Here is a 19,856-nt window from a genome sequence, read left to right on the forward strand (position 1 = left end):
ACTTTCAGAATAATGGATGTCATCTGTTCAGTTGGAGTGGGGGACTGTACAACTGGAAGAAGGACAGTCAGAATAGTGGACATGCTTTAAACAGCTGTAAGGTGGACCTTCAGAATAATGGATGTCAGCTGGAGTGTGGGACCATACAACTGGAAGAAGGCCTGTCAGAACAGTGGACATGTTCTGTACAGCTGAATGGTGGATTCTCAGAGTAATGGATGTCATCTGTGCAGCTGGAGTGGGGGATTTTACAGCTAGAAGGAGGACCATCAGAGTAATGGATATGCTCTGTACATCTGAATGGTGGACCATTAGCATAACAGATGTCATCTCTGCAGCTGGAGTGTGGATCTTTCAAATAATGGACAATCTCTGTGCAGCTGAATTGGGGACCCTCACAGTCATGGTCATGCTCTGTAAATCTGGAGGGTGAACCCTCAGAGTAATGGATCTGCTCTGTGCAGCTGAAGGGTAGAACATCAGAGTCATGGGCATTCTTTGTACAGCTGGAAGGATGACCCTCAGAATAATGGACATGTTTTGTAAAGCTGGAAGGAGTAACCTCATAATAAAGGACATGGAGGTGGATAGTAGATACTCAGAATAATGGTCATTCTCTGTCCAGCTGGATGGTGAGCCCTGGGAATAATGGGCATGCTCTGTACAGTTGGAAGGAGGACCCTCACAATATTGGTCATGCTCTGTCTAGGTGGAAGGAGGAGCCTCAGAATAATAAGCATGTTATGTACAGCTGAAAGGAAGACCCCTTGAATGGTGGACATGCTCTGTACAGCTGAATGTGGACCTTCAGAATAATAGATGTCATCTGAGCAGCTGAAGTGGGGGACTGTACAGCTGGAAGAAGGTCCATCAGAATAATGGGCATGCTCTGTCCATGTAGAAGGAGGAGCCTGAGAATAACAGGCATGCTCTGTCCAGCTTTCGGGTGGATATTCAGAATAATAGACATGCTTTGTAAGGCTGTAGGAGTAACCTATCATAGAAGCATCCCATGTGACTGTCGTGGGGCCCCTGGATAGAGAGGACCCAGCCCAGTTTGCACTCATCCCTTATTAAAATGGGTGTGAGAACCTGTGGAAGGATCGCTTCTCCATTGAGTGTGGTGACTTACCCCAGAATGATGGAAATCAGATGGTTAAGCATGGGGTGGTGTTAATAACCAGCACCAGCAGGGGCCCCATTTTAATCTCTCCACTATGTATGTCACTTTACATAGGGTACTCCACTTTTACCCTATGGGGACAGGGAAATTACTTACAATGGTCCCCATGTCGGTACCTTATTCCAGGAGAGACCAATTTACCTATCAGAATATTTTTGTATATTTTTTTTTCTCTGCGGCGTCAAGTTCCTCACATTTATCAAACGCTTCCTCCGGGACAAAATCGTTATTGGAAATCATTGGCAGCACCCACCGGCTGTCGTTAGGCTAAATATAACTTATTAAACATGTCACTGTCCTCATTTCACTGTTGTCTCTTTGATATGAAAACTAGGAAGCCAATTAAAAGCGTTCCCGGTGATTGTTGTTCCTCCTCATAATGAGGGCCTGTCATACCATGGGATGGCCACTAGATGGTGCCCTGTAGCAAACCGGATTAATTCCATAGGCGCTCTCTTCTTACTGGAAGGCAAATATGGAATGTAATGGATTGGCACAGAAAGGGTGCTGGGGGGGGGGGGGGGAATCTGTTTTGCAGTGTCTTTATATGATATGCTGCCTGCAGCAATATTGGATATATATTTATATGTGACAGGTGGGAAGTTTGCTCACAATCTATTAATTTAGGTTAGTGAACCCATTCATCCTATGAATAATATATATTTTTTTTAAAATCATACAGTACGTGACAATCTCTTTCTAACACACTTAGAACCAGCCCTGTACCTCACATGGATCCAGAGATCTCCCCATTCATTGCTCCAATTGTCCTGCTAGATTTATTTCAAGCTGGCAGCTTAGGGGGCATGTCCTTTCTGCTGCTTTTGTTGGGAGTTGAAGGATGGAACTGAGCATGTGTGTCCACTGCAGTGAGCTGGGCAGACAAGAACAAACAGCAGGTGGCGCTATACAGATACATTTTACTCAATAACTCAGTGGCTATGCTACATTTTTAATTACATGCAATTACAAAAGTATTCAGATCCAGGTTAGAATTTTTATTTTTTTGTGGGACAACCCCGTTAAGAAAATTGACACCTCTATCTCCGACATAGCTCATAGGACACCGCAGATGCAAAAATTACCTCCAGTGGTCTGCAAGCCCTCTGGCTGCTGTGGAACTACAACTTCCAGCAAAGAATATGCAAAGTTCTTGAGCTACATCATGTTAATACTCCAGTCACTTCCAGAGCTGCATCTTAAATTCTGTTGGATTCCGTCCGGCTCTCTGGCTAATTGACTTCAGTCCCTGTATGTTCAGTGTCTGTGCATTTTCTACTGTAGAAGATGAAGAGACTACTGTATATCTGGCACGCTACACTATATATAGTCATCAGCTAAAATCTATAGGAATACAGAATTATATATATTTTTTGGGTAGACCGGTGGTAATTAGACTAGATATGAGATATATATTGGATACAAAGTAACACAGGTGACTATAGTAACAGTCCACAGACCCCTGAGCTCCACTGTCAGAGGGAGGTAAATCCACCACACCTGACAGTGCTGGCTGGTTTTTATACCAGGCAAAACCCGTCCTGGAACATGGGGAGTAGTCACCCACCCAGCACTTTGACTACTCCCAGTAAGAGCCGTCCCGGATCAGCTATCACAGCCATGCTAAATCTCACGGTGTCAATTAGCAATAGCTGCTCTTACACATACCTTTCATCCACGATGATTCCAAGTACCTTCTTACACTCCCCATAGCAAATGTATGTGGAAGCCTGTAGTGAGATGGGAGAGATAGCTGTTTCCCAAACTAGCTATAAAATGTGTATAGCCAGCTTTATACCAGACCCTCAATCAAATACAGACACTAGACCTTCTAATCAAATCCAGATACCAGACCTCCAAATCAAATTGACATACCAGACTAGACCTCCAAATCAAATACAGATACCAGAACAGACCTCCAAATCAAATACATAGCCTAGACTAGACACTTAATTAAATAAAGACCAATATTAGACTCCCAATAAATTAACAGATCCCAGGCCTCCTAATAAAATACAGATCCCAGACCTCCTAATGAAATACAGATCCCAGACCTAATGAAATACAGATCCCAGACCTCCTAATGAAATACAGATCCCAGACCTCCTTATGAAATACAGATCCCAGACCTCCTTATGAAATACAGATCCCAGACCTCCTTATGAAATACAGATCCCAGACCTCCTAATGAAATACAGATCCCAGACCTCCTAATGAAATACAGATCCCAGACCTTCTAATGAAATACAGATCCCAGACCTCCTAATGAAATACAGATCCCAGACCTCCTAATGAAATACAGATCCCAGACCTCCTAAAGAAATACAGACCCCCGACCTCTTAATGAAATACAGACCCCCGACCTCCTAATGAAATACAGATCCCAGACCTCCTAATGAAATACAGATCCCAGACCTCCTAATGAAATACAGATCCCAGACCTCCTAATGAAATACAGATCCCAGACCTCCTAATGAAATACAGATCCCAGACCTCCTTATGAAATACAGACCCCCGACCTCCTAATGAAATACAGATCCCAGACCTAATGAAATACAGATCCCAGACCTCCTAATGAAATACAGATCCCAGACCAGATCTCCTAATCAAGTACAGACGGTTGACCAAACCTTTTAACCAATAAACACAGACCTCCAAACAACCAGATTCTGTAAATACGGATCCAAACCAGACCCCCTACAGTAATACAGACCCCAGACCACAAGTGGCAAATATTCACCTCTCCTTGTTCCTGCAGTTTGAAATCCTCTTCACTCCTGAAGACAACGGCCTGACCCTGACCTCAGCATCAGAAGATGGCCTGAGGGGGGTGCTCCTCAGTGAGGAGTACTGCAGAGGTGAATATTTATCACAACGTGGTGCCAAGAATACCAGACAGCTCTTCTAGGAGTCTAGGACATCTACCATTTTTTCCAGGAGCCACCTGGGCTTTTCACAAGAGCTAACAAACTTCCAGCAATGCATGTCCTCTCTATCCATCTGCTTCATCTTCCTCCCCACCCATCCAGCGTCTTCCCACCATTCCTTATTGCATCACGCCATCTACTTGGAGTCATGAGCTTGAGATATATGAAAAGCCTGAGCATATTTAGTTCACTTTGCCCATGGCCCATCCCCTACCCCTCGCTCCCCTTTTTTTCATTTTAAGTTTGTGGTTTATCTATTAGTAGAAAAACCAGCATTAATAGCAGGCCTAACATTGTACAGTAGTAGTAGTAAGTACCCACAGGGTATAAGGGTGTAACAAATTATTAAGGGCATATGGTCATCACAGATGGGTTGAGGATCCACTCTATGGGCCACTGCAAAGATGAGCTCTTGGCCTGACAGACTCAAGTGACCATTCTGTGCTGAGGCAGCAAGTGGGCAGTTTCCCTGCAGCGCCCCCAGAGGGAAAATGAAGTATTACAAGTGGTCTATTCAGATCAATGGGTTGTCTATGCGATACAGGACAGGACAGGTCCTCCACAGCGAGAGATGCTCTATGTAACTGTTCTCCACTCTGGCCAAGAGATGAGGATCCGGAAGAGAGAAAACCCCCTCTAATTAGGGCATATGACAAGGGTTTTTTGGAAACAGTGTGACAATAATAATAGGCGGTGCTGTACCTTGGCAAGCAACATTCTTGGTATGGTGCAACCACCAGTCAGCGATCCAATAAAGGCAGCACTAATGAATAAGATCCTCAGTGATCCTCATCAGATTGGTCAGAATAGTGGAGTTGTGTTGTCTCTGCGCTCACTATATCATCATGCATTTCATATTGTGTTCTGTTCTCCTATCTCTAGATCTTTATCTGGCTGCAGCGCAGGATCCTCTTGGTAGTTCCATTCTCATAAGAAAAAAATACATTTTGGTTTATCAGAAATAATAATTCATGAAGGCCTCCTGTTCATAGACAAGTGGTCTCCAAACTGTGGCTCACTATTAAAGCAAACTACAACTCCCAGCATGCCCTAACAGCTGCAGATAAAACACAATATTTTAGATCATGCGGACATGGTGCTTCACAGAAAGCAGACACTGAACAGGCAGGCATGATGGGAGGTTTCAGATCTGGATTATAAGATACTATGTAACTGAGTAACAATATAAATGAAGAATAGTGAGTGCAGCTCTGGAGTATAATACAGGATGTAACTAAATGATTTTCCTATTTCATGACGTAAAGTCATAGTTTTATTAAAGACACGGAGGCTTCGTATTGCTATCTCCTTCTTTACTTCCACCAATAGCAGCAAAGGAGAAATTAACATAATCATAACAAAAAAAGGACCCTCCCCTGACAGATCCTATAATAAGCAGTGTCCTCTAGCATAACTTCCTCTTTCTTTGAATCCACGACACCAACCGCCAAACCATAACCGAAACGCAGCCGAAACTGTAACTGGATCCGAAACCGACAACCATCCTGGTCCGTCCAACTGTAGAACTCAAGCCAACATGGCCAACATCTCAGGAAACCTGGAATAACACGGAAGTCCATATGTCGAGGGGTTTTCAACCTGAAACAGAAGAAATAACATAGCCAGTGTAAAAATTGGGTCAAAACTGAGCCATCTCGACCCTGTAACGGTCGTACATCCAAAGGTCGCTGATAAACAGAACCATAAATAAACCTTAATGGCAATAAATGTCATAAATAACAATGAAAGGCAATGTAACAGTCAAAATATCACCATAACGTCACAAACAGGGCGGGCAGGAGAAACCCAGGGTGGGCAATACTCGCCTCCGTGTCTTTAATAAAACTATGACTTTACGTCATGAAATAGGAAAATCATTTAGTTTTACAGCAAGACACGGAGGCTTCGTATTGCAAGTTCAAAGCTGCTCAATAATAGATGAAAACACATGAGGGGGCAGACGGAAATAAAATTCTGTGAACGTCGTGGCCCTAGACCAGTCAGCCAGACGCAGAATGTCCTCCAAACAAGCACCCGAAATAGCCAGGGCAGTGGAAGCCGCGCCCCTGGCCGAGTGAGGGGTAAACACCGCCGTGTCAATCCCAGAAAGGGACATGACCCACTTCATCCAACGCGCCAGAGTGGGACTGGTCACCGGACCAAAGGGATGGCGAATAGAGAGGAAAAGCTGTGGGGTATCCGCAGAGCGGTGAGCCCGAGTGCGCAACTCATACTCCCGTAAGCAAGCCACCAGACAGAGCGCCGAAGAAGAGGGAAAACAGGGATAGGACACAGACCGAATATTGGTCTTGGTACGCCGCGTGATGTTAAAAGTAACACCCTCAGGAGTAAAGGATCTAGCATCATGATCCAGAGCCCTGACATCAGAAACCCTCTTACAGGAGATTAGGCAAAAGAGGGTAAGCAATTTGGCCGACAGTTGACGGAGGGAAAGAGCCGCATTGTCCGGCCAAGCCGAGAGAAAAGAAAGGACCAGGGAACATCCCACGTAGTGGTGAAACGTGGCCGAGGAGGCCGAGCCAAGCGAGAACCACGTAATAGGCGTGACACCGAGGTGTGTTGACCAGCAGGAACCCCATCAAAACCCTGATGAGTCGAAGAAATCGCTGAACGGAACACATTGATGGTCCGATAAGCTTTTCCTGCTTCAAAGAGAGATGTAAGGAATTGCAACAAATGGGTCACAGGAGCCGAAATGGGATCCAGGTCCCGTTCCATGCACCAGCTAACCCAAGATCCCCAAGCTGCCCGGTAAGATTTTCGGGTGCCGGGAGCCCAAGCGTTGTCCAGGAGGCGTCTAGTAGCCTCCGAAATTCCCTCGACCTCTCCTGGAGTCCTGAGATTCGGCACACTAGAAGTTGAAGGGATCCTTCGACCAGCAGGGGATGTGGGGCACCCAGAGGGTCCTGGAGGAGATCCGCCCGAGCCGGAAGGAGGAGAGGTACATCCATCAGGAGTTCCAGGAGAATCGGGTACCAGGCTTGAGACCCCCAGAAGGGGATCACCACTACCAATTCCGCCGCCTGACGACGAGTCTGTAGCAGCATCCTCGGAATCATGGCAAACGGCGGAAACGCGTAATGTAGGGCTGCAGACCAGTCCTGGAGAAACGCATCCACCGCCTCTGCCTCCGGATCCGGGCGCCAGCTGAAGAACCTGGGCAGGTGAGTATTGAGACGGGACGCGAAGAGGTCTATGGAACAAGGACCCCAGATGTCCGAGATTGTGGAGAACATCTCCGGATTCAACCTCCAGTCGCTGCCGTCCGTGAAGCATCGGGAACTCCAATCCGCTCGGTAGTTGTGAAGACCCGGAAGGTACTCCGCTTGAATCATGATGTCCCTGGACAGACAGTAGGACCAGAACTCCTTTGCCAGCCGGGCTAAGGTGGCCGATTGGGTGCCGCCCAGGTGATTGACATACCTGACCGCTGACACATTGTCCATGCGTAGACGGATGCAAGCGTGCGCTACGCCCTTGGTGAAACTCCTGATGGCAAACGAGCCCGCTAGAAGTTCCAGAGCGTTGATGTGAAGATGGGTCTCGGTCTCCGACCATCGACCCCCAGTGGAAATACCCTCGCAGTGGGCACCCCAGCCCTGGAGACTCGCGCCCGACTCCACCGTGAATTCCGGTTGGAATCCGAAAATTGCTCTGCCGTTCCAGGCTTCCAAGTTGGTTATCCACCAATGAAGTTCCTCCCGAGCTTCCTGATCCAGAACCACCGCATCTGCAAACGAGGCCCCGGTACGGAGGTGGGCGATCTTCAGGCGCTGTAGAGCCCGATAATGGAGCGGAGCGGGGAAGACTGCCTGGAGCGGAGCGGGGAAGATGGTCGGAGATAGAGGAGGCTAATAGCCCAATGATGCGGGCCAGGTGACGTAGGAATAGGGAGGAAGCTGAGAGAGCATGTCTCAACTCCTTGCGTATCGTCCGCAATGTCTCTGAAGGAAGACTGAGAGATTCCGCAACAGAGTCCACCGTGAAGCCCAGGAACTCTATCCGTCGAGTCGGTGCGAGGCAGGATTTCTCGGGATTGAGTAGGAAACCCAGACCCGTAAGAAGATCCGAGGTCCACTGAAGGTGCTGAAGCAGAGACGACTGACATTGATGCATAATGAGGATGTCGTCCAGATAAATGACTAGACGCACCAGCCAGGCCATGACCGGGCGCAGTAGCTTGGTGAAGCACCAAGGCGCCGAAGAAAGGCCGAACGGTAGGCAAGTGAAGCGCCACACTTCGCCCCTCCACAGGAAGCGCAGTAGATCCCTGGACGAGGAGGCAATTGGGACCGTAAGATAAGCATCTTTGAGGTCCAGTTTCACCACCCAGTCCCCCGGAATCAGCAAGTCCCGAAGGAGGTGAATCCCTTCCATCTTGAAGTGGCGATAGCGCACCACAGCATTCAAGGCCCGGAGATTTATTACTGGACGCATTTGTCCGCCTTTTTTCTGCACTATAAAAATGTGGCTGAGAACGCCCCCCGGAGTGGGAGGGGCCCTTTCTATCGCATCCTTGTGAAAAAGGGAAATCAGTTCTACATGGGGATGCCTTATATATTAGGGGTCACTAAGACCGAGGAGGTGGGTACCTAAAGAGGAGTTAGTCACCCCAAGCGCCGCAGAGCAGGAGCCGATCCGGAGCCGAGCGACAGACGTGCACGGCAGAGAACTCCGAAATCCGGCGAGAGGACGGGCTGGAGCTCCCCAAAATGGCCGCTGAGATCCCGCGAGATCTCGGAGCCGCGGGAAGCAAAGCGGAAGCTGCTGCCGATACCTAGAGCGCCGGGAACCAGCGGGGCGGAATCGGAGCAGAGAATGAAGGTAGGGAGGAAAGGAGGAGAGGCGCAGAGCGCCTCCCAAGCGAAACGGAGCGAAAAATTCAATAAAAATCCAACAAAAACGCGGTGGTTGAAGCAAGGATGGGATGGGGAAAGGGGGGGCGACCCCCTAATGAAGACGCAATAGGCGTAGGGGAACACAGGTGAACCCTGAGCATCCCTCCCTGCAAAAACTAGGGGGAAAGAAAAAAACCTGTCAAAGGGCAGAGACTATGACTAATAGACAAGCCCTAAGAAACACAGGGTAATGAAATACAGGCATCATACATGCAAAAAATACCACATGAAATACAGAATAACTTATCTTTGGTGGAGCAGCAAAGAAAGAGGAAGTTATGCTAGAGGACACTGCTTATTATAGGATCTGTCAGGGGAGGGGCCTTTTTTTGTTATGATTATGTTAATTTCTCCTTTGCTGCTATTGGTGGAAGTAAAGAAGGAGATAGCAATACGAAGCCTCCGTGTCTTGCTGTAAAACTCAGGATCAGTACAGAATAAGCAATTTAATGTATGTACACAGTGACTCCACCAGCAGAATAGTGAATGCAGCTCTGGAGTATAATACGGGATGTAACTCAGGATCAGTACAGGATAAGTAATGTATGTACTCAGTGACTGCACCAGCAGAATAGTGAGTGCAGCTCTGGAGTATAATACAGGATGTAACTCAGGATCAGTACAGGATAAGTAATGTATGTACACAGTGACTGCACCAGCAGAATAGTGAGTGCAGCTCTGCAGTATAATACAGGATGTAACTCAGGATCAGTACAGGATAAGTAATGTATGTACACAGTGACTGCACCAGCAGAATAGTGAGTGCAGCTCTGCAGTATAATACAGGATGTAACTCAGGATCAGTACAGGATAAGTAATGTATGTACACAGTGACTCCACCAGCAGAATAGTGAGTGCAGCTCTGGAGTATAATACAGGATGTAACTCAGGATCAGTACAGAATAAGTAATGTATGTACTCCACCAAGGTGACTTTTTATTATATTAACTTGCCATTGGGTGGGAAGTAACACCAACACTGCAAAAGTGACGTTTTATTTTTGGCACCATGTGTGAATAAACACTGAAGTTTGAATTACGAACTTGTATTTTGCCTCTGTACTGCGCCCACTTATCCTAACTACTAGAGCGAATCCCCACAATTGGTGCAAATCTGCAACAGTGGGAGGCTAACAGGCAGCAGCAAGAAACAAGCCAGCTGCTGCTACAACACGTTCTGGCTTTGCAGACGGCAGGAGCAACCCTGAGCGTCCACGAAGCCCGGAAAGCAGTCCGTGCAGCGAACCCCAAGATGACACCCGCAGATGACATCGAAACTTACCTGGCGATGTATGAGAAGGTGGCCACAAGGGAGAAGCTACCCCGAGACCAGTGGGCTGAGGTCGTTGCTCCGTTCCTGGCATCTGACTCCCAGCGGGTCTATTTTGACTTGCCGGACGATCAAGCGGCCGACTACCAGAAAGTAAAGGGTGAGATTCTGGCAAGAATGTGTTGGTCCGGGCCCAGCGGGTGCATCAGTGGGGGTTGAACCCGGCTGAGCCTGCGAGACCCCAGTATTATAACTTACTTCACCTCTTGCAAAAATTGCTACAGCCTGACGTGCTGAGTCTCACTGCTATGCTGGATCGTCTGTTAGCCAATATATTCTGGAGGGCTTTGCCATACCCTCTTCAGCACTGGATCGATCAGGTATCTCCTGGCAATGCCCTTGAGATGGTGGACCTGGTGGAACGCTATGAAGCAACCAGGAATCTAAAGGAAGGTTCTGTCAGGAGGGAGGTCGACAAAATGTGAGCCGATAAAACCCGCCTGGGATGTACCCACAGTGGACCTGGCTCTGATAGTTTGCTGGCGGTGTCAGGAGCCTGGCCATGTAAGGACTGACTGTCCCTATCGGGTTGAGCCCATGGACACTAACTATGGCTACCGTCAGTCGCTATATGCCAGGAGGCTATGTGCAACAGGTACCCCAGAGTCTCTAGATCACTTGTGCCAGGTGGAAGTGGAAGACACTCCGGCAGAGGCTCTGCTGGACTCAGGGAGTCTGGTGACCCAAGTAAGGGCTACCCTGGTGCGGTCCACTGAGTATACTGGCCGGAAACTTGGGGTGATGTGCATCCACGGAGACTTAAAAGACTACCCAACCTCGCTGGTGTCTCTAACCACGGTGGCCGGTAGATGGACCCACGAGGTGGCTGTCGCCACAAATCTACAGTATGAACTCATAATAGGGAGAGACTTCCCGGGCTTCCCGGCACTGTGGCCTGCTACGAGAATTACCGATACCCATGAGACAGGGGTAACCCCAGCAGAGTGGCCTTGCTCAGGGGGAAGACCACAACCCTGGGAACCCGAGGCCGAAGGGCCAGCGGTAGGGGTGACCGCCACTTCTGTGGAAGAGGGGGAGACAATCCTGCTGAGTGTGATGGTGGGAGATGTGGAGGACTTGCCGCCGGGTCCTGAATTGGCAGACCTTAATGTCTCCGGGCATAATTTTGGTACCGCACAACACCGGGACCCAACCCTATCCCGAGCCTGGAAGAATGTGTTAATAGTAGATGGTGAACCACAACAACCTGGGGCCGAGTCGGTGTTTCCGCATTTTGAGTTTCATCAGGGTATGCTGTATCGGGTAAGCCAACTACGGGGTGAGCATATTGAACAGTTGGTGGTCCCCAAGGCTTTTCGCAAACTCATCTTAGATCTAGCCCACCAGCATGTTCTCGGTGGTCACCTGGGGTTGCAGAAAACACAGGATCGTATACTACAGCGGTTTTACTGGCCAGCATATTCAGAGAGGTAGAAGAGTTTTGTAAGTCTTGCCCGACCTGCCAGATAACTAGCCCCCAGCCACATTTCTGTAGTCCCCTAGTTCCTCTCCAGATTATCGAAGTACCGTTTTACAGAATAGCTATAGATCTCATAGGCCCCGTATCGAAGTCCGCCATAGGGCACCAACACATCTTAGTCATCCTAGACTACGCCACTCGGTACCCGGAGGCGGTGCCACTGCAAAATACATAGGCCAAACTCATAGCTAAGGAGTTAATGGAGATGTTTTCCCGAGTAGGACTGCCTAAAGAGGTTACCTAAAGAGGTTTTGACCGATCAGGGGAGCCCTTTTATGTCCAAGGTGATGAGGGAACTCTGTAAGTTGCTGCAAAAAAAAAACTACGGACGTCCGTTTACCATCCGCAAACGGACGGTCTGGTAGAAAGGTTTAACCAAACATTAAAATATATGTTGAAAAGGTTAGTGGGTAAAGATGGGAAGGACTGGGACCTTCTTCTGTCCTATCTCATGTTCGTAGTGCGAGAGGTACCCCAGTCTTCTACTGGGTTTTCGCCCTTCGAACTGCTTTATGGCAGACACCCTTGCGGTCTCTTGGATGTAGCCAAAGAGGCATGGGAATAACAACCCACTCTACATAAAAGTGTCATTGAGTACGTTACCCAGATGCAAGAACGGATAGAGACAGTGTTGCCTCTTGTTAGGGAGCATATGGAGGCAGCTCAGCGAGCCCAGAGTCGGGTCTATAATCGGCAGGCTCGGGTCCGGATCTTTAACCCGGGTGATCGGGTATTGGTTCTGGTACTGACCATGGACAGTAAGTTCCTAGCTAGGTGTCAGGGGCCCTACGAGGTACTCGAGAAAGTTGGAGATGTGAGCTACAAGGTACACCAGCCAGGGCAGCGAAAGCTGGAACAGATATACCATGTTAATTTGCTTAAGCTGTAAAAAGATAGGGAGACAGCCCGTGGCCGGGCTTTCTAGGGGAAGAGGCTCCAGCCCCTTTGTCTGATGCAAGGGAAGCGGTTGCCGCCGTAAAAGTTGCTGACTGCCTCTCCTCTAAACAGGCTCAGGAGGCCAGGAGTTCGTTAGTTGGAACACGGATGTGTTCTCTGACCTCCCTGGACACACTTCCACAATCCAGCATGAGATTGTCACAGAACCTCAGGCCAAAGTCCGGTTAAAGCCATACCGGGTACCCGAGGCTCGGCGACAAGCCATCTCGGAGGAAGTGCAGTTAATGCTGCAACTAGATGTCATTGAGGAGTATAAAAGTGAGTGGGCTAGTCCTATAGTCTTAATACTCAAGCCAGACAGGACGTTACGGTTCTGAAACGATGTTCGTAAACTGAACGAGATTTCCAAATTCGATGCGTATCCCATGCCCCGGGTGGATGAGTTTATCGAGTGGTTAGGACAAGCCAAGTATTTTTCTGTTTTGGAACTCACGAAAGGGTACTGGCAGGTGGCCTTAACGGAGGCTGCCAAAGAGAAAACTGCCTTCATCACACCTGAAGGGCTGTATTAGTACAAGGTGCTACCCTTTGGTCTGCATGGTGCCCCCGCCACTTTTCAACGGGCTTATGGACATTGTGCTGCGTCTACATCGTCGGTACACTTCAGCTTACCTGGACGATATTGTCATCCACAGTACCGACTGTGAAATTCACCTACCCAAAGTGCAGGCTGTAGTGGACTCCCTCTTCGGAAGGCGGGACTAACCGCTAACCCAAAAAATGTGCGATAGGGTTAGAGGAGACTGAGTACCTGGGGTATGTCATTGGGCGCGGAGTTATCAAACCCCAAGTGAACAAAATAGAGGCGATACGGAATTGACCCCGACCTGTCACCACTAGGCAAGTAAAGTTATTCTGGGAATGGTGGGCTATTACATGAGGTTTGTCCCCCACTTTGCTACAGTGGCCGCGCCATTGACAGGGCTCTTGAAGGAACACAAGTCAATGATGGTCCGCTGGGATGATCGGGCAGAAGAGGCTTTCTCCGCTTTGAAGTCTGCCCTGTTCAGGTCCCCGTTTTTGGTGATGCCCGACTTTAAAAGGGAGTTTATAGTACAGACCGATGCCTCCAAAGTAGGCCTCGGTGCTGTACTGTCTCAGGAAGTCGACGGGGAGGAGCATCCCATTGTCTTTCTCAACCCTAAGCTCACCCCAGCCGAAACCCAATATAGTATAGTGGAGAGAGAGTGCCTGGCTATCAAGTGGGCACTCAAGTCTCTCCGCTATTATTTATTGGGGAGAAAATTCCGCCTGGTGACTGACCACTCCCCTCTCAAGTGGATGAGCCAGGCCAAGGACAGAAATGTCCGGGTTACCTGATTGCTTCTTTCTCTACTAAACTTTAAGTTTTCCGTGGAACACAAGGCAGGCCGGTTACAGGGAAACGTGGATTCCCTGTCCCGGGTACACTGTCTGGCGTGTGTTCACCCCCTCAGGGTTGAACAAAGAGTATCTAACACAGTGAGAGGTATTTTCCTCTCAGCATGTGCTGCTGGGCTGATTTACAGCTAGGTGAGATCAAATACTGGACCGGATTTTAAGTGCCGGTCTGGGTTTTGGCAGCACCTGGCTGTCCTTAAATAGGCAGCTGGGCTCAGAAGCCATGTCTGTGTGCTGGTATCTGAGGCCTGTGCTGGGCTGGAGAGCTGAGACCCTTGTGTCAGGGGGACAGCCCGCCTAAAGCCTATATTTGAACTTTCTGAGGCAGAACTGCCACCAAGGTGACTTTTTGTTATATTAACTTGCCAATGGGTGTCAAGTAACACCAACACTGCAAAAGTGACGTTTTATTTTTGGCACCACGTGTGAATAAACACTGAAGTTTGAATTACAAACTTGTATTTTGCCTCTGTACTGCGCCCGCTTATCCTAACTACCAGAGCGAATCCTCACACCTATTAGGGTGTATGACTGATTGAAGGTCCAAAAAGGGGGTTTTCTGATCATGACCGCGTCTATGAACTGAGATCACTAAACCACCTTAGACTACTAGAGCTATTACATATGAACCTCTGTAAAAATCCTGTTGTATAGTGGGGGGTATCATTATACAGAAACCCCAATTAAAAACTATATCACATGGCCTCGGCAAAGTGTAAATTTTGTACATGTGGCTGGTCATCTGCCCCTACTTGGGAGAGGTCCACAGGCCGAAACCAAGTGCTACTGGCGCTTCTAGCAGGGCAAGGGATGGGAATGGCACGGCGTTTCATCATGTCATATCTAATTAGAAGTGTAATTGTTTAATTCCAGCTCAGAACAGAAGCCGAATTCATTCTCTGCTGAATCTGAAAACACGATAAGAAAGGCGCTGAAGATCCTGGCATTTCAGCAGCATCGTTCCTTCACAAAGTCTGTTTCGTACGTCTGGAGAATATGCCAAGTCAGATTTGTTCGGCGCTAGATAATCACTTGTATTCAGACGAATTGAAATTCCGCATAGCGCCTGGATGGCATTGCTGGAAGTTCATCCCGATAACAGCAAACAGCACGAGACAGTCCTACAAACGGCTGCCTAATGAGCGCGTGGCTTCTGCTTCTTGCCGGCAAAAATATTTGAGCAAATTAGTCGCTTGTGAAGACTAAACACATATGTCTGCAAATATGTTGACGAGACATGGCGAATCAGACAGTCATGTGACTGGCGCGACGCCTGATAATTACTATGAGGCACACAATATGGCTACAGCACACCATTATGTTAATATAGTCTCTGTATGTAAATAAGACTTGTCTGATGCCAGATGGTGGAAATAGTACAGATACGTCCTCAACCAATGCTTTTAGCTGTTGACCTACTCCTTCCTGACCTTTCCCCTTGGCTGGACATGTCTAGATGACCAGCTTTTTAAAAAAAAAAATATATATATATAATAATTTCATGATACTGTGTCACCAGATGTCCATCCTATATGTGGCCACCAAGTGGTTGTAATGTGAGTTGCAGCTTCTATTGTATTGAATTGGTTTCTTGAGAAATTGGAGTCCTTAGGAGGTTGTTAACCCATTGTGACTTTTTCTTCAGTATAGACTGACCCGCAGTGATATTCATACTCACCTGATCCCCTCTGCTGGGTTCTGGATCCATCACTTCCCTGCCAGCTCTGTAGGTATACCTACATCAACATCTGTTTTGACATGGGTTATGTGACCGCTGCAGCAAATGAGAAGCCACAGGGGCAACGTGTCACCCATGCAGCAAATCATATGCCGCATGGATCATATGCCGCATGGGTGACACGTGACCAGTGCAGCCAGCCATTGGCTGCAGCGGCCACATGACCCATGTGAAAACAAATGTTGGCGTGGGGAAAACCTGGACCTGCAAACCCAGTGGGGGAGCAATGGAGCCAGAGTCCGGCAGCAGGAAGCAAGTAAGTATGTGTCACGGATGTGGTGTGGTGGAACACTCCACACCGAGCACAGGAGGAAAGGGGATAGGAACGAGGCCTGGAAAATAGGGTAAAGGAAAAGGTCACCTCCTAGAACAACCCTAATGCAAGTCCTGACTAACTAGTCAGCGGTCCGAGGAAACGCAAGTTACTGCACTAAATGGCCGTCACCGGCGACCAGCAGTGAAGGGCACACCCGCTCCCCAGCCTGCCTATCTTCATGTTCATATAAATGAAAAAAGTATTGAAGTATTTCGCATGACAGTGGTGAGTGCCGCAATCCTTTTTACTTACTACATCATCTCCACTAAGAGTCTGCTTGAGCTTCGTGCTGAGCACCACATGATCCTGTCAGCAGCTGTTGAGCCGTGGCTGCATTGTTTCTATTGGGGTGTTTCTTGGGCATGTGTGCAGCAGTGCCACCGATTTTTCCTTCTGTTCCTGATGTTTAACTATCAGCATGAACTGACCTTGATGGTAGGAAAGTTCATACACCGGAACCTAGAGCCCTAACACACCCTGTAGGGCCCTGGTATGGTGAAAGGACTTGATACAACCTATTCCTCCACCACAAGGATTAACAGGGGTCTCCCTCAGGTCTGGATACAACAGACAGGGAATATAACAAACAAAATACAAATAGGATAGGCAACACTAAATTTCTCGTGGAGCAAAGGCAGCGCCAGGAGCTCAACCGAGATCCCACCACCAGCTATCCCAGAGTCCAGAAACTGAAGCTATAAACCGCACCCCCAGAAAGGGGTAAGCAGTAATAAATAGGGGAAGTTAAATGACCAAACCAACAACACCTGCCAGAGATATGGTCATTACCAAAACAACACAGACACAAAAGATCCACAAGGAACCATTCAGATTAACCCACGTGTTGCCAGTCTCTCCGATCTCCTGGCCCCTGTCACGGGAGTGTCCATGACAGTATGATTACTATCCCAGGTTCAACCATGCTTGGGGTTCTGAAGAAAAAGTCAGCAGAGGTGAACAACCCCTTTAACCAAATTAGACCTATGATAAGGGTAGACACATCTGAAGCACCATTTCTCTCATTGACTCCAACTTCACCTTCCCAGCACCCAAGGGTGTACAGGAGTGTAAGGCTAGTTTCACACTTGCGGCAGGACGGATCCTACAGGCTGTTCACCATGTCGGATCCGTCCTGCGGCTATTTCGCCGTGCCGGCGGACCGCCGCTCCGTCCCCATTGACTATAATGGGGACGGGGGCGGAGCTCCGGCGCAGCAAGGCGGTGCACAGAGAAAGCCGCCGGACTAAAAAGCCTGACATGCAGTAATTTTAGTCCGGCGGCCTTTCTCCGTGCACCGCCGTGCTGCGCCGGAGCTCCGCCCCCGTCCCCATTATGGTGAACAGCCTGTCGGATCCGTCCTGCCGCAAGTGTGAAAGTACCCTAACCCACATGGCAAAATTTGGAATGGAGTCCCATCCCAGTATGCTTACCTTTTAGAAGCAAGTGAATTCAAGGATTGGATAGTGTAGGACTATTAGAGGGCTGTCTTCTGCAGGACCTTAGGACCATGTTTTATTAGGGTCCCATAATTGTGTCTGAAGTTGGGCCCTGAGTTAGTATAGTAACAGGCACTCAGTCACCCAGGAATGTATCTGAGACAAGTATAAATCCAACAAAGAATTTTTTTTTCCCACATACATCAAAACCATAATAATAAACAGCTAAAAATAGGCATAAAAAATCTTGTGCATATGATGTAATGACCACCATGCTGTAGAGGAGAGACAGGTATGGACCACATCAAAAGCGCTTAGTATTTACAAGAACGTCCCTCTAAGATTGATATGTCACCTATAGCATGTACATAAAAATGAATAATAAAACTAAAAGTGAATAATAAAACAAAAAAGAGTGTCCTATTATCTTTTATAGCACTCAAAAATGTCCATATTCCATAATTGATTTGATGAATAATCCTGTTGATATATAAAAGGACTAAGTTGAAATGTATTGATAAACGTATTGCGGCAGCTATTCCGATTTCATATTTGGATCAATACACATGATTTGTGGCAAAAATCAATTAAACAATTTCATGATCTTGAATAAAAGGAATGTTCAATCTCTTTCATAAATCCATATTCATGATAGTTGGTAATCTGATATAGACATTGTATGTGTGTATATTGTTTCTCCAGGCAGTGACGTTCTCTGGAGATAGACCTCCTGCATGTCGTGCTATAGACGGCACATACTTCGGCTTGGCGTCTCTCGTGGCGTCCCACGTGGTCGCGCTGTCTTTGGGATCACCGATGCAGCACACTCTCTATGATCCAATCGATTATAGTTAGGTATACCTCAGATATTTCAAAAGATTCGGTGGCTGTTCTTATATTCTCGTCCCTTATGGTGGTGTCAGGGGTCTTTGTAGATTGCTTGGGCCCTACTGATCTACTGTATGGTCAAAGTCTGCATTTCATCATCCACCGCTACTCCCATCTCCCTCATTCGACCCTAGTCATGACTAGCTTCTCCTGAACATCACTGGTTAATTTTTAAGTTAAGGTCCCTAAAATATATAGCCCCATAGTAGCTGCAATCCTATAAGGTGCTAGTGGCGGCATTTTGGGAGGGACTTTCAGGGAGTATAAAGGACAAACTGGCGGGTTGTGATGTACCATCCACCCTAGAAACCTTCATATCTCTGGCCACCCATCTAGACCTTCTGTTCTGGGAATGTGCCAGGGAAGCAGTTCGTGAGAGGAGATATTTTTGTTTGGCATCTGCACCAGAACCCATGCAGTTAGACAAAATCTGGTTATTTGAGGAGGAACGTCTGCACTGCTGCTCCAATGATCTGTTCTTTTCCTGCAGAGCCAAGGGATGCTATGTCCACACTTGTCCCCAAACAGCAGGAAACTCCTGAGTCTAGGGTCTGTAGGAGAAATAGCCCTAGGTGAAAATCTGTGCTTTTTCAAAATTGGCTTTACCAGCAGAATTGTCCTGTGGAGGTACATGGTTTCGTGTAGAGGCCTTTATTGGAAGGAAGGTTCCAATGCCTGCATGGGCTACCAGCCACTTATTCCAGCAATGGTGATGTCTTTGATAAGACCCTGCCCCATCATCCCTATGATTGTCCCATAAACCTGGTCCCTGGAACCAGGAGGAGTCGTCGGGTTGACCCTCTATCCATGCCTGAGACCCAAGACATGTCCGAGTATATCTAAGAGAACTCAGAAAGAGATTTCATCTGTAAGTCTTCTTCACCGGCAGGAGCTGTTTTTTCTTTCTTTGAAAAGAAAGATGGATCCCTCAGATCCTGCATAGACTATTGTGGTTTTCAAATCTAAGAGGGAGATAAGTGGAAGACCGCTTTTAATACCCAAGATGGCCATTCGGTCTCAGTAATGCTCTGGCAGTGTTCCAAGACTTTGTAAATGACATTTCCTGGACCTTCTCTATACTTGTTTTGTTGCATCCAACCAAAACATTCAAATGAATCTTAAGTAATTGCCTGCAGTGTTTAACTGGCCAAGTCCCACCGGCCTATGGGCCAAAGTTTCTTGAGTTTCCACTTTAGCCACACAATCTCAGCTCTGACTCAGAAAGGATATATGCTAAAAAAAAAAGGACACCAAAAGCCGAATTTGCCTTTGAGACTTATAAGCAGACCTTCTCCTCAGCACC

This window comes from Bufo gargarizans, chromosome 4 (genome assembly GCF_014858855.1).
Source record: "Bufo gargarizans isolate SCDJY-AF-19 chromosome 4, ASM1485885v1, whole genome shotgun sequence".
Classification (NCBI taxonomy): Eukaryota; Metazoa; Chordata; class Amphibia; order Anura; family Bufonidae; genus Bufo; species Bufo gargarizans.